Genomic DNA, 12,413 nt, shown 5'->3' with positions numbered 1-12,413 from the left:
CGGTACGCGGGCTTCTCACTGCTGTGGCCTCTCCCGCTGCCGAGCACAGGCTCCGGACAAGCAGGCTCAGCGGCCGTGGCTCACGGGCCCAGCCGCTCTGCGGCATGTGGGATCTTCCCGGACCGGGGCACGAACCCATGTCCCTTGCATCGGCAGGCGGACTCTCAACCACTGCGCCACCAGGGAAGCCCCATAGTACATTTTTTCATTCTCCTGTTGAAGGACATTGGGTTGGTTCCAATTTTTTTCCTTTTCATTGAAGTATAGTTGATTTACAATATTGTGTTAGTTTCAGGTGTACAGCAAAGTGATTCTGATATACATATATACATATATATATATGCATATATACATATATATTCTTTTTTGGATAGAAATATTCCTTTAAACATTTTTTTCCGTTATAATTTATTACAAGATATTGAATATAGTACCCTGTGCTATACAGTAGGTCCTTGTTGGTTATCTTTTTTTTTTTTTTGGCTGCAGAAAGCTTTATTGCTTCCCTTCGGCCCAGGGCTCGGAGAGGGCTCCAGGGCGGTTAACAAGCTGCCCAGTGGCTGCAGGGAGAGGCTGCGGGCGGAAGCCCTGACCCCAGAGGGGCTCCTCACAGGCCGCTGGGCTCCAGGGGCTCCTAGTGGTGCCTGAGGCTTAGCCTTTGGAAGAGACACTCGCCAGCCCAGCCTGGCGGCCGAGCAGCCTGCGGAGGTTGGTCAGGCGGTCGCCCATCTTCTTGACGCGCTTCACCTGCTCGTCCGGGAAGTGGCTCCGGGAAGTCCAGAGGCGGAGTCTGCGCGGGCAGAGCCCGGGGCCTGCGGACCCACAGGGCCTGGTGCGGGTTCGTCTCCGTCAGCCGGGCGGCTTCCACGGCGTCCTGGGCTTTACCCACGGCTCCTGGGGCGGCTTCGGCACGTCCTGGAAGAGGGCGCGGCCACGGCGCTGCTTTTGCCTTTTCCGCTGAGCTCGGGCCCTCCGGCTTCTCCTCGGTCAGTTCGCGAAACGATGTCTCTCGCCCTCGCGAGCTGCTGCGTCGGGTCGGAAGAGAAGCGCAGAGACAGGTAGGTGTGGGAGAGCGGCAGAGGCACGTTACCAGGCGGGTGACTGCGGCCTCCACCTGGCGGAGTAATTGTGACGAATCTGGGAGCTCACGCTTGGTCGGCAACAAGGAGCTAAGCTCAGAAAATGGTGTTGGCTGGTCCCGGAGGCCGAGGAGAGCTGAGTGGGTGATTCCAAGGTTGTGACTGGAGAAAAGCTTTGGAGGGTGGTCAGAGTCTGGAGGAAGGGGCGCCCTTGGGTCTGTTCAGTCCAAACACTGTGGAAGCAAGAGACACACGCGTGGCCAGCGCACTGCCGGTTATCTGTAGTACTGTGCATCTGCTGACCCCATACTCCCAATTTATCCCTTCTCCCCATTTATCCCTCCCCCTACCTTTCCCCTATGGTAACCATAAGTTTGTTTTCTATGTCTGTGAGTCTGTTCCTGTTCTGTAAATAAGTTCATTTGTAGTGTTTTTAAGATTCCTCACGTAAGTGATACAGTATAATGTTTGTGTTTCTCTTACTTACGTCACTTAATATGACCATCTCTAGTTGCATCCATGTGGCTGCAAATGGCGTTATTTCATTCTTTTTTATGGCTGAATAGTTTTGCATCATAGATATATGATGGAATATGTGATGGATATATGATGGATATATATGTGATGGAATACTACTCAGCCATAAAAAAGAATGAAATATATATATCTCACAACTTCTTAATCCCATCATCTGTCGATGGTGGCTTCCATGTCTTGACTATTGTAAATAGTGCTGCTATGAACATAGGGGTGCATGCATCTTTTCGAATTTGAGTTTTCTCTGGATATATGCCCAGGAGTGGGATTGCTGGATCATAGGGTAGTTCTATTTTTAGTGTTTTGAGGATCCTCCATACTGTTCTCCATAGTGGCTGCACCAATTTAGATTCCCACCAACAGTGTAGGAGGGTCCCCTTCTCTCCACACCCTCTTCAGCATTTATTATTTGTAGATTTTTAATGATGGTCATTCTGACCAGCGTGAGTTGGTACCTGAATGTAACCAGTTTTTCATCATTACAAATGATACTGCCATGAAAATTCATGCTTACATCTCCTTGAACCCAGATGGGAGTTTTCGCTAAGCTATATACCTGAGAGTTGAGTTGCTGGATCAAAGAACAGGAATATCTTCAACTTCCATCTTCAATTTGGTAAATATCACCCAACTGCGCATCATAATATCTCCACCACCTACCAGCTGGGGAATCTTGGGTAAGTTCTTTTTTTTTCAAAGGAACATTTATTTATTTATTTATTTATTTATGTCTGTGTTGGGTCTTTTTTTTTTTTTTTTAACATCTTTATTGGAGTATAATTGCTTTACTATGGTGTGTTAGGTTCTGCTTTATAACAAAGTGAATCAACTATATATATACATATATCCCCATATCTCTTCCCTCTTGCATCTCCCTCCCTCCCACCCTCTCTATCCCACCCCTCTAGGTGGTCACAAAGCACCGAGCTGATCTCCCTGTGCTCTGCGGCTGCTTGCCACTAGCTATCTGTTTTACCTTTGGTAGTGTATATATGTCCATGCCACTCTCTCACTTTGTCCCAGCTTACCCTTCCCCCTCCCCGTGTCCTCAAGTCCATTCTCTAGTAGGTCTGCATCTTTATTCCCGTCTGGCCCCTAGGTTCTTCTGACCATTTTCTTTTTTTTTTAGATTCCATATATATGTGTTAGCACACAGTATTTGTTTTTCTCTTTCTGACTTACTTCACTCTGTATGACAGACTCTAGGTCCATCCTTCTCACTACAAATAACTCAATTTCGTTTCTTTTTATGGCTGAGTAATATTCCGTTGTATATATGTGCCACATCTTTATCCGTTCATCTGTCGATGGACACTTAGGTTGCTTCCATGTCCTGGCTATTGTAAATAGAGCTGCAATGAACATTGTGGTACATGACTCTTTTGAATTATGGTTTTCTCAGGGTATTTGCCCAGTAGTGGGATCGCTGTGTCGTATGGTAGTTCTAGTTTTAGTTTTTTAAGGAACCTCCATACTGTTCTCCATAGTGGCTGTATCAATTTACATTCCCACCAACAGTGCAAGAGGGTTCCCTTTTGCACCCTCCGCATTTATTGTTTGTAGATTTTTTTGATGATGGCCATTTTGACTGGTGTGAGATTATATCTCATTGTAGTTTTGATTTGCATTTCTCTCATGATTAATGATGTGGAGCATTCTTTCATGTGTTTGTTGGCAATCTGTATATCTTCTTTGGAGAAATGTCTATTTAGGTCTTCTGCCCATTTTTGGATTGGGTTGTTTGTTTTTTTGATACTGAGCTGCATGAGCTGCTTGTAAATTTTGGAGATTAATCCCTTGTCAGTTGTTTCATTTGCAAATATTTTCTCCCATTCTGAGGGTTGTCTTTTTGTCTTGTTTATGGTTTCCTTTGCTGTGCAAAAGCTTTGAAGTTTCATTAGGTCCCATTTGTTTATTTTTGTTTTTATTTCCATTTCTCTAGGAGGTGGGTCAAAAAGGATCTTGCTGTGATTTATGTCATAGAGTGTTCTGCCCATGTTTTCCAGAAATATGGAACGCTTCACGAATTTGTGTGCCATCCTTGCGCAGGGGCCATGCTAAGCTTCTCTGTGTCGTTCCCATTTTAGTATACGTGCTGCCGAAGCGAGCACTGCATTGGGTCTTCATTGCTGTGCGCGGGCTTTCTCTAGTTGCGTCGAGTGGGGGCTACTCTTCCTCGCGGTGCACAGGCTTCTCATTGCGGTGGCTTCTCTTGTTGCGGAGCATGGGCTCTAGGCGCGCAGGCTTCAGTAGTTGTGGCACATGGGCTCAGTAGTTGTGGCTCTTGGACTCTAGAGCATAAGCTCAGTAGTTCTGGCGCATGGGCTTAGTTGCTCCGCGGCATGTGGGATCTTCCCGGACCAGGGATCGAGCCCGTGTCCCCTGCGTTGGCAGGCGGATTCTTAACCACTGTGCCACCAGGGAAGTCCCTCTTGGGTAAGTTCTTTAACCACTCACGGTCTCCAGTGCTTTCCTGGGCCCTGGCATTTGTGCCTTTGTGGGCTCCTTCATTCCAAAACGTATATTTAAACTTGTATGTTATATCTGTGTTGGTATAAAGACAAACATAAGCTAGTCTGGATTACATTCTTTTTTCTTCTGATTTCAAAATTAAAATGTTTTTCCTGGGCTCCTAAGAGTGTCCTGGGCCTTAGGCATTGTATGTACCTGCTGTGTCTAATAGAAAGTCAACCTCCTCCTTTACCTAATCTGCAGAAAAAAATCATAATAGTATTTAGTCAACACAGTTAAGTGTTAGGTGCTATGAGGATGAAATGAGTTATTATGCGTAAAGTGTTTTATGGCACAAAGTAGGCACCATGTATTAGCTACAATTGTTACCAGTTTACACATCCACCACCAATGAATGGGCAATCCCCTTACTTGACATCTTTAACAATACTTGTCAAACTTAAATTTTTGCCAGTCTGACTTGTGTGAAGTAGTATTCCACTGAGATTCTCTTTATTAAATGAGATCATTCACGGCACAGGGTTTAGCGCATGAAACTCATCCTCTATTCTCCCTTCTTTGAGGGCACAGTCAATTCCGTCTCTGCGTCCACAGAGAGGAGGCATGTAAATACCTCAGTGAATGTTTGGTGAGTGAATGAACAGATGAGTGAATGAATAACTGAATTAATGGATATAGAAGATTGAGGGACACTTAGGTTGCTTCCATGTCTTGGCTATTGTAAATAGTGTTGCTATGAACATTAGGGTGCATGTATCTTTTAGAATGAGTGCTTTTGTTTTTTTTTTTTCTGGATATATATCCAAGAGTGGAATTGCTGGATCATACGGTAGTTCTATTTTTAGTTTTATGAAGAACCTTGGTACTGTTTTCCATAGTGGCTGCACCAGTTTACACTCCCACCAACAATGTAGAAGGTTTCCTTTTTCTCCACCATTATTACCATTCTCACCATTTGTTATTTGTAGATTTTTTTGATGATAGCCATTCTGGCAGGTGGGAGATGATATCTCATCATTTTGATTTGCATTTCTCTAATAATTAGCCATGTTGAACATCTTTTCATGTGCCTGTTATCCATCTGTATGTCTTCTTTGGAAAAATGTCTATTCAGGTCTTCTGCCCATTTTCTGATTGGGTTGTTTAGTTTTTTAATATTGAGTTGTATAAGCTGTTTATATATTTTGGATATTAATCCCTGTTGGCCAAATCATTTGCAAATATTTTCTCCCATTCTATAGGTTGTCTTTTTGTTTTGTTGATTGTTTCCTTTGCTGTGTAAAAGCTTTTAAGTTTATTAAGAGAGGGGCAAGATAAGGGTGTGGGATTAAGAGATACAAACTAGTATTTATAAAATAGATAAGCAACAAGGATATATTGTACAGCACAGGAAAATATAGCCGTTATTGTGTAATAACTTAATGGAGTATAATCTGTAAAAATCCTGAATCACCATGCTATACACCTGAAACTTATAACATTGTAAATCAACTATGCTTCAATTTTTTAAAATAGTGAGTGAAGCTGACACAAAAGATCACAGTTTATTATCCCATTCATATGAGATGTCCAGAACAGGGAAATCTATAGAAACAGAAAGTAGATGAGTGGCTCCTCGGGCTGGGAGGTGGAGTGGAATTGAGGGAGTAAGAACGTGACAGCTAAAGGGTACAGGTTTTCCTCCCGAGGGGACGCAACGTTCTAAGGTTGACTGTGGTGACCCTGCGCATACCTGTGACAAATTGTACACTTTAAATGGGTGAATTATATGGCATATGAGTTAGATCTCAATAAAGCTGTGAAAAAAAGAATCAGCTGAGGGGCCTCCCTGGTGGCAAAGTGGATAAGAATCCACCTGCCAATGCAGGGGACATGGGTTCAAGCCCTGGTCCGGGAAGATTCCACATGCCGCGGAGCAACTAAGCCCGTGCACCACAACTACTGAGCCTGTGCTCTAGAGCCCGCACGCCACAACTACTGAGCCCACGCACCACAACTACTGAGCCCACGTGCCACAACTACTGAGCCTGTGCACCACAGCTACTGAGCCCATGCGCCACAACTACTGAGCCTGCACACCACAACTACTGAGCCTGTGCTCTAGAACCTGTGAGCCACTACTACTGAGCCCGTGTACCACAACTACTGAGCCTGTGCTCTAGAGCCCATGAGCCACAACTACTGAGCCTGCGCACCACAACTACTGAAGCCCGCACGCCTAGAGCCTGTGTTCCGCAACAAGAGAAGCCCCTGCTCGCCGCAACTAGAGAAAAGCCCATGCACAGCAATGAAGACCCAGTGCAGCCAAAAAATAGACAAAATTAAATCTTAAAAAAAAAAAAAAAAAAAGAATCAGCTGAACATGATGCTCTTTTAGGATCAACCTCTAAGTGATATTTAAAAGTTATAAGCCTATATAATAGATGTATGCATGTTCACTATGCAATTCTTTCAACTTTTCTCTGTGGTTGAAAATTTCTGGGAATTCCCTGGTGGTCCAGTAGTTAAGACTCCACGCTGCCAATGCAGGGGCCCCGGGGTTCAATTCCCTGGTCAGGGAACTAAGATCCCACATGCTGTGCAGTGTGGCCAAAAGATTAAAAAAGAAAAAAAGAAAGAAAGAAAAAGAAAATTTTCATAATAAAATGTGGGGTGGAGAGAGCTTGTAGATGACTTTTTTTTTTTTTGCGGTACGCGGGCCTCTCACTGTTGTGGCCTCTCCCGTTGCAGAGCACAGGCTCCGGACGCGCAGGCTCAGTGGCCGTGGCTCACGGGCTTAGCTGCTGCATGGCATGTGGGATCTTCCTGGACCGGGGCACGAACCCGCGTCCCCTGCATCGGCAGGCGGACTCCTAACCACTGCGCCACCAGGGAAGCCCTAGATGACTTTTTAAATCTGATTTTTGAAAACGTCAAATCAATCCCATGGGCAATTCTTATCAGACTGTAAGCTCCCTGAAGGCAGAGACCACGTCTGTATAATTTCCTGCTGCGTCTCCAGCACCCACACTCGTGTCTGGGCATTCAGTACTGAATACAGGTATTCAGCAGCCATGTATTGAATTAATGAATCGATACATAAGTGTGTGGATGAATAAGAAGATGGTGACTATGGCTGTCTGAAGTCCTAAGCCAACAGTCATCCTTAAATTGTAGATCATCCTCAAGCCTTCCTATTGGGTCTGCGGATTACAATAATACTGACAATAATAACTAGTGTGTGTTTATTTATTTATTTATTTTAAAATGGTATATGTGTTCACTCATTCAACAAACATTTCTTTTTTAAAAAGTTAATTAATCGATTTTTTTTTGGCTGTGTTGAGTCTCTGTTGCTGCACACGATCTTTGCTGTGGCCAGCGGGGGCTACTCTTTGTTGCGGTGTGCGGGCTTCTCATTGCGGTGGCTTCTCTTGTTGCGGAGCACGGGCTCTAGGCGTGCAAGCTTCAGTCGTTGTGGCTTGCGGGCTCTAGAGCGCAGGCTCAGTAGTTGTGGTGCACGGGCTTAGGTGCTCCATGGCATGTGGAATCTTCCTGGACCAGGGCTCGAACCCATGTCCTCTGCATTGGCAGGCGGATTCTTAACCACTGTGCCACCAGGGAAGTCCCACTAGTGTTTATTGAGAACACACTGAGTGTCGGAGCAGGGTCAGATCCAGGTTTTGTAGGGTGTGAAGTTTGTACACCTTAGAAATACAAAATTTTAAATACAAAAAAGAGGTATACAAGAGAACATTTATTTAGCATGAGAAAATAAGTTGCAACCAATTACAAAACTCAAAAGGTGACAGTTGCCACGCACAACCCCCAAAATTGAAAAGCACATATACATAGCATTTTAATTAGTTTACTACCTGACTCAGCTCTATAATGCTTTCCCTCTATTTTCTTTGATTGGCTTTTTATATGACAATATTATAATATCATTTTCTGTAGAGAGAATAGAAAGATTATCTGATCTTTCCTATAATGTGATTGATCAAAACATTTCTTTACTATTAACTTAAGAAACTTTAATTTCAGATTCACAGTTATTTTAGTATTGTTGTCAAGTTTGGGAAAATTCTAAGCAAGTTTCCTTCACCTATGAATTTAAGGTTGCAGAGTGTTGTAAGTTTTTTTTTTTTTAATAGGTTATTTATCCTTTAAAAAACTGTTTAAGTTGAAGCATAATTGATTTACAATGTTGTGTTAGTTTCAGGTGTACAGCACAGCGATTTGGATATATATATATATATATATATATATTCTTTATCAGATTCTTTTGCCTTATAGGTTATTACACAATATGGAGTAGAGTTCCCTGTGCTATACAGTAGGTCCTTGTTGGTTATCTGTTTTATATATCGTAGTGTGTATATGTTGATCCCAAGCTCCTAATTTATCCCTCCCCCCCCCCACCTTTCCCCTTTGGTAACTATAAGCTTGTTTTCTATGTCTGCGGGGTCTTTTTCTGTTTTGTTCATATGTATCATAAATTCATATTTATCATATTTTAGATTCCACACATAAGTGATATCATATGATATATGCCTTTCTCTGTCTGACTTACTTCATTTAATGTGATCATCTCTAGGTCCATCCATGTTGCTGCAAATGGCATTATTTCATTCTTTTTTATGGCTGAGTAATATTCCATTGTATATACATGGCCCATCTTCTTTAGCCATTCATGTGTCGCTGGACATTTAGGTGCAAGTTTTTTTTTTTGTTTTTTTGTTTTGTTTTGTTTTTTTTAAGCAGTGACTAATCTTAAGTACTCTTTGAATTGTCAACACTCACTACCCGGGGAAAGCCTTGTGCAAGTGAGAAGCCTTGGAAGCTTAAGGTTCATTAGCTTAATGGTGAATCCACCTCTGCAGTTATGCTTAACTACTTTTGAAGGAAAGAATTACATCTGCTTTGCTATGTGTTAAGGAGAATCCTTGTAGATCGGGGTGGGAATCAGACTGGAACCTGGATGCCTGTTTTAAGAGCCTTGGTGTTACTATCTAGTTCACCTATTTTAAAACAGAAAAACCACTGAGGTTCTGGGAACTGGGAACCAGGAGACCCTGGCTTGATTCCCATTTGGTTCCTAGTTGACTAGTTTTGAGCAAGTTCCTTCCCCATTCTTGGCCTCATTTTCCCCAGCCTGTGTAAGGAGGCGGGCATTTCCCGATTTCCTTGTCTGTCTCTGACACTGTCGGAACAAAAATGAAAGGAGAGAAAGGAAACTCCTATAGACAGTGATCCTTTTGGGATCCCACTTATTAGAGGTGGGCCCAAGTGCAAATTGGATCCTTCCTCTCTGGGCCTCGTGTTTCCAGCCAGAGCATTTTCGCAAAGGGCCTGAAATGGGCCGCTTTAGCGCAGGGTCACCCCTTAGAAGTGCGGGGTCCCTCCTTTGCAGGGCCTTCCCTAAAAGCACTTCTCCATTGGCAGCCGTTTCCGCTCGGCCTGACCAGAGAGGCAGCTCAGAGGCAGCATGCATCGATATTGAGCGAGCGGTGGGGGGGCTGATGGCCGATATTGTGGAGTTTAGAGGAGGAGCCGATAAGTACAGAACTAGGGAGAAGGGGGACCATAGAGAAGTTGGCGGTGGATAGAGGGGCCAGGGTGGGAGGCAAACGAGAGGCAGCGTGTGGGTAGAGGGGTGGGGGGGGAAACCATAGAGAGGCTGGCCTGGGCTAGAAGGGCCACGGTGGGGGGGGGCGGGGAGAAGGAGGGAAGTGTGGGGAAGAGAGTTGGCCTGCGAAGGTGGGAACTAAAGACGCCAAAGAAAAGACTCTCTGGTCAAGGGTTGGGGGTTTTGGTGTGTGGTGTGGGGTGCTGGGCCTCCACGTCTCGCTTAGTCACTACCACCGTGCCCTTGAGCAATGAACTCCCTCTCTGCGCCTCAGTTTTCTCACTGAAAACTGAACGGATTAACCTCTTAGAGAAATGAAATAAAATCACGTATGAAAGTACCTAGCATAATAATGTCTTTGCACGGATAGTATGTAACACGTGGGAAGTAATGCTAATATATTTTCGCATGTTGACTCCTTTCTGCAGCTCTGAAATTCTTGAGGGCATTAAAATCAGGCATTTGAGCATTAACACCAAGATTTGGGAGGGATTTCTCAATCCCCACCGCCCCTTCCGAAGCTCAAACCTCGTTCCTTCTCATGTAGATTTCAGTACCAGACTGTTCCACAGTCCCCCAGCTTCCACTCTCTAGCCCGCCAACATAACCAAACAGACCTTTCAAAAATTTGGAACTAATCTTGTCATTTCCCAGCTCAAAATCCTTCCACGGCAAGAGGGCTTACCGCAAGACAAAAATCCCAACTCCTCTGCCTGGAGTTGGAAGCCCTGCATGTTGTAGTGTCCGCCAGGCTCTCCAGCCTCCTCTCTCATCATTTGAGACACACAACGTGTGTCACACCCCCATTGAAACACTCACACTTTCATTTCTCCAGGCCCCAGGTCTTAGGCTGGTCTTGCTGCCCAGAGTAACCTTTCCTGGGGGATCCTGGCCATTTTTTCAGGCCTTATTTCCTCCAGAAAGCAAACTCTGACTCCTGCCTACCTCAGGCTCCCAGGCTGGGTGAGGCACCCCTTCAGGCTGCCAGTTCCACCGGAATCCCTGTGAAGCCCTCACATGATAGTTCCCTGACTAGCTCCAGACTCTCCTGTGATGCCTGCAGCACAAACTCCATGTTCTTCAGTCTGGTCTTTGTTGTCTCCAGTCAGCATCGTCCCTGGCTGGGCACATGATGCTTAGTCACTCTGAAAGAAGAATAGTTGGGCTGTTTTCTGTCCTGGCTTTTGCCCCTACTTTTCACTCTGCTTGGAACTGCATTCACTGTTCCCAAGGCCTGGCTAACTCTCTTGTCCTCCAAGACTGAACTCAGATGTCACCTCCAGGAAAACTTTCCAATTATTTTTCTTTTAGTTTTTTGGCCGCACTGCACAGCTTGCAGGATCTTAGTTCCCCGACCAGCGATGAGCCCATGCCCCTTGCAGTGGAAGCGTGGAGTCCTAACCACTGGACGGCTAGGGAATTCCCAAACTTTCCAGTTCTATACTCCTCCCCCGGTTGGGTCATGAGCCCCTTCTGGCCCCCTGGAGTGCCCTGTCATTGAACTTATGACCTTACATTGTAGCTGCCTGTTTGTTAGTTGGCCTCCTCTAGATTTGTCTGTCCAGTATGGTAGTCACCAGCCATGCATCGGTATTGAGCGCTTGAAATAGGATTAGGCCAAGTGGAGATGTACTGTAAGGTGGCAGCTGGCCACTATTAGCAAATACTGTTTTGAGAATGACTGGTGCTGGCCTTGAGTCTGATGCAGTTCGGAAGATTCAAGTTCTCAGTGATGCAGGAACGTGTCTGAAACCACGTCTACAATGGCCACCCAGCTCTGAACCATGGTGACTCCATTTTGATTTTTTTTTTCCTTTCACTTATTTATCTTTTAAATTAATTTTTATTGGAGTATAGTTGCTTTACAATGTTGTGTTAGTTTCTTGCTGTACAACAAAGTGAATCAGTCATACGTATACATATATCCACTCCTTTATAGATTCCCTTCCCATCTGGGTCACCACAGACCATTGAGTAGAGTTCCCTGTGCTATACAGTAGGTTCTCATTAGTTATCTATTTTAGACATAGTGGTGTATATATGTCAATCCCAATCTCCCAATTCACCCCCTCCCCCCATTTTGATTTTAAATGCGTTCTTTTCTTTAATGGTTAACTCAGCTGTACAGTGTACATTTGACAGGCCATAAGACAGGCTGTTCTGATTAGCATAAAGTTCAAGTCAAATCATGTATCAGCCAGAAGGACTTCCCCATACCTCAACAGTTGAAAATTTCTTCCATCATAACTTACATCTCAATATAGAAAAATAAAATTAAAAGGAAAAGCAAAGAATGGTGGCCTCTCCATGACAGATGGGGAAACTGCGTCACCAAACAGGGAATGGTGTCACACAATGTTTTTCAGATTTCCCTGGAGAAGGGACTTCCCTGGTGGACCAGTGGTTAGGGCTCGGTGCTTTCACTGCCTTGGACCTGGGTTCAACCCCTGGTCGGGGAGCTAAGATCCCACAAGCCTCTCGACCAGAATTGGAATCCTACTGTTTCTAAGCTGCCTCATTAACATCTGGTGTTTGCTATGAAATCTGCATGGAATGCCTAATCCTTCTAGACAGTCTGTACTGAGGCAAGAAGGGGCTCTTCATGACTTAACAGGGCTCCTTGCAGGTGGGAGCTCGGAAGCCCAGCCTTCTGGTTTTTCCTTGCCAGCATCTACAGCTAGCCTTGAGGGCTGTTGCACACTCAGGCAACTCTTTCC

This window comes from Lipotes vexillifer, unplaced genomic scaffold (assembly GCF_000442215.2).
Source record: "Lipotes vexillifer unplaced genomic scaffold, Lipotes_vexillifer_v1.1 scaffold1223, whole genome shotgun sequence".
Taxonomy (NCBI): domain Eukaryota; kingdom Metazoa; phylum Chordata; class Mammalia; order Artiodactyla; family Lipotidae; genus Lipotes; species Lipotes vexillifer.
This window is presented reverse-complemented; position numbering follows the sequence as displayed.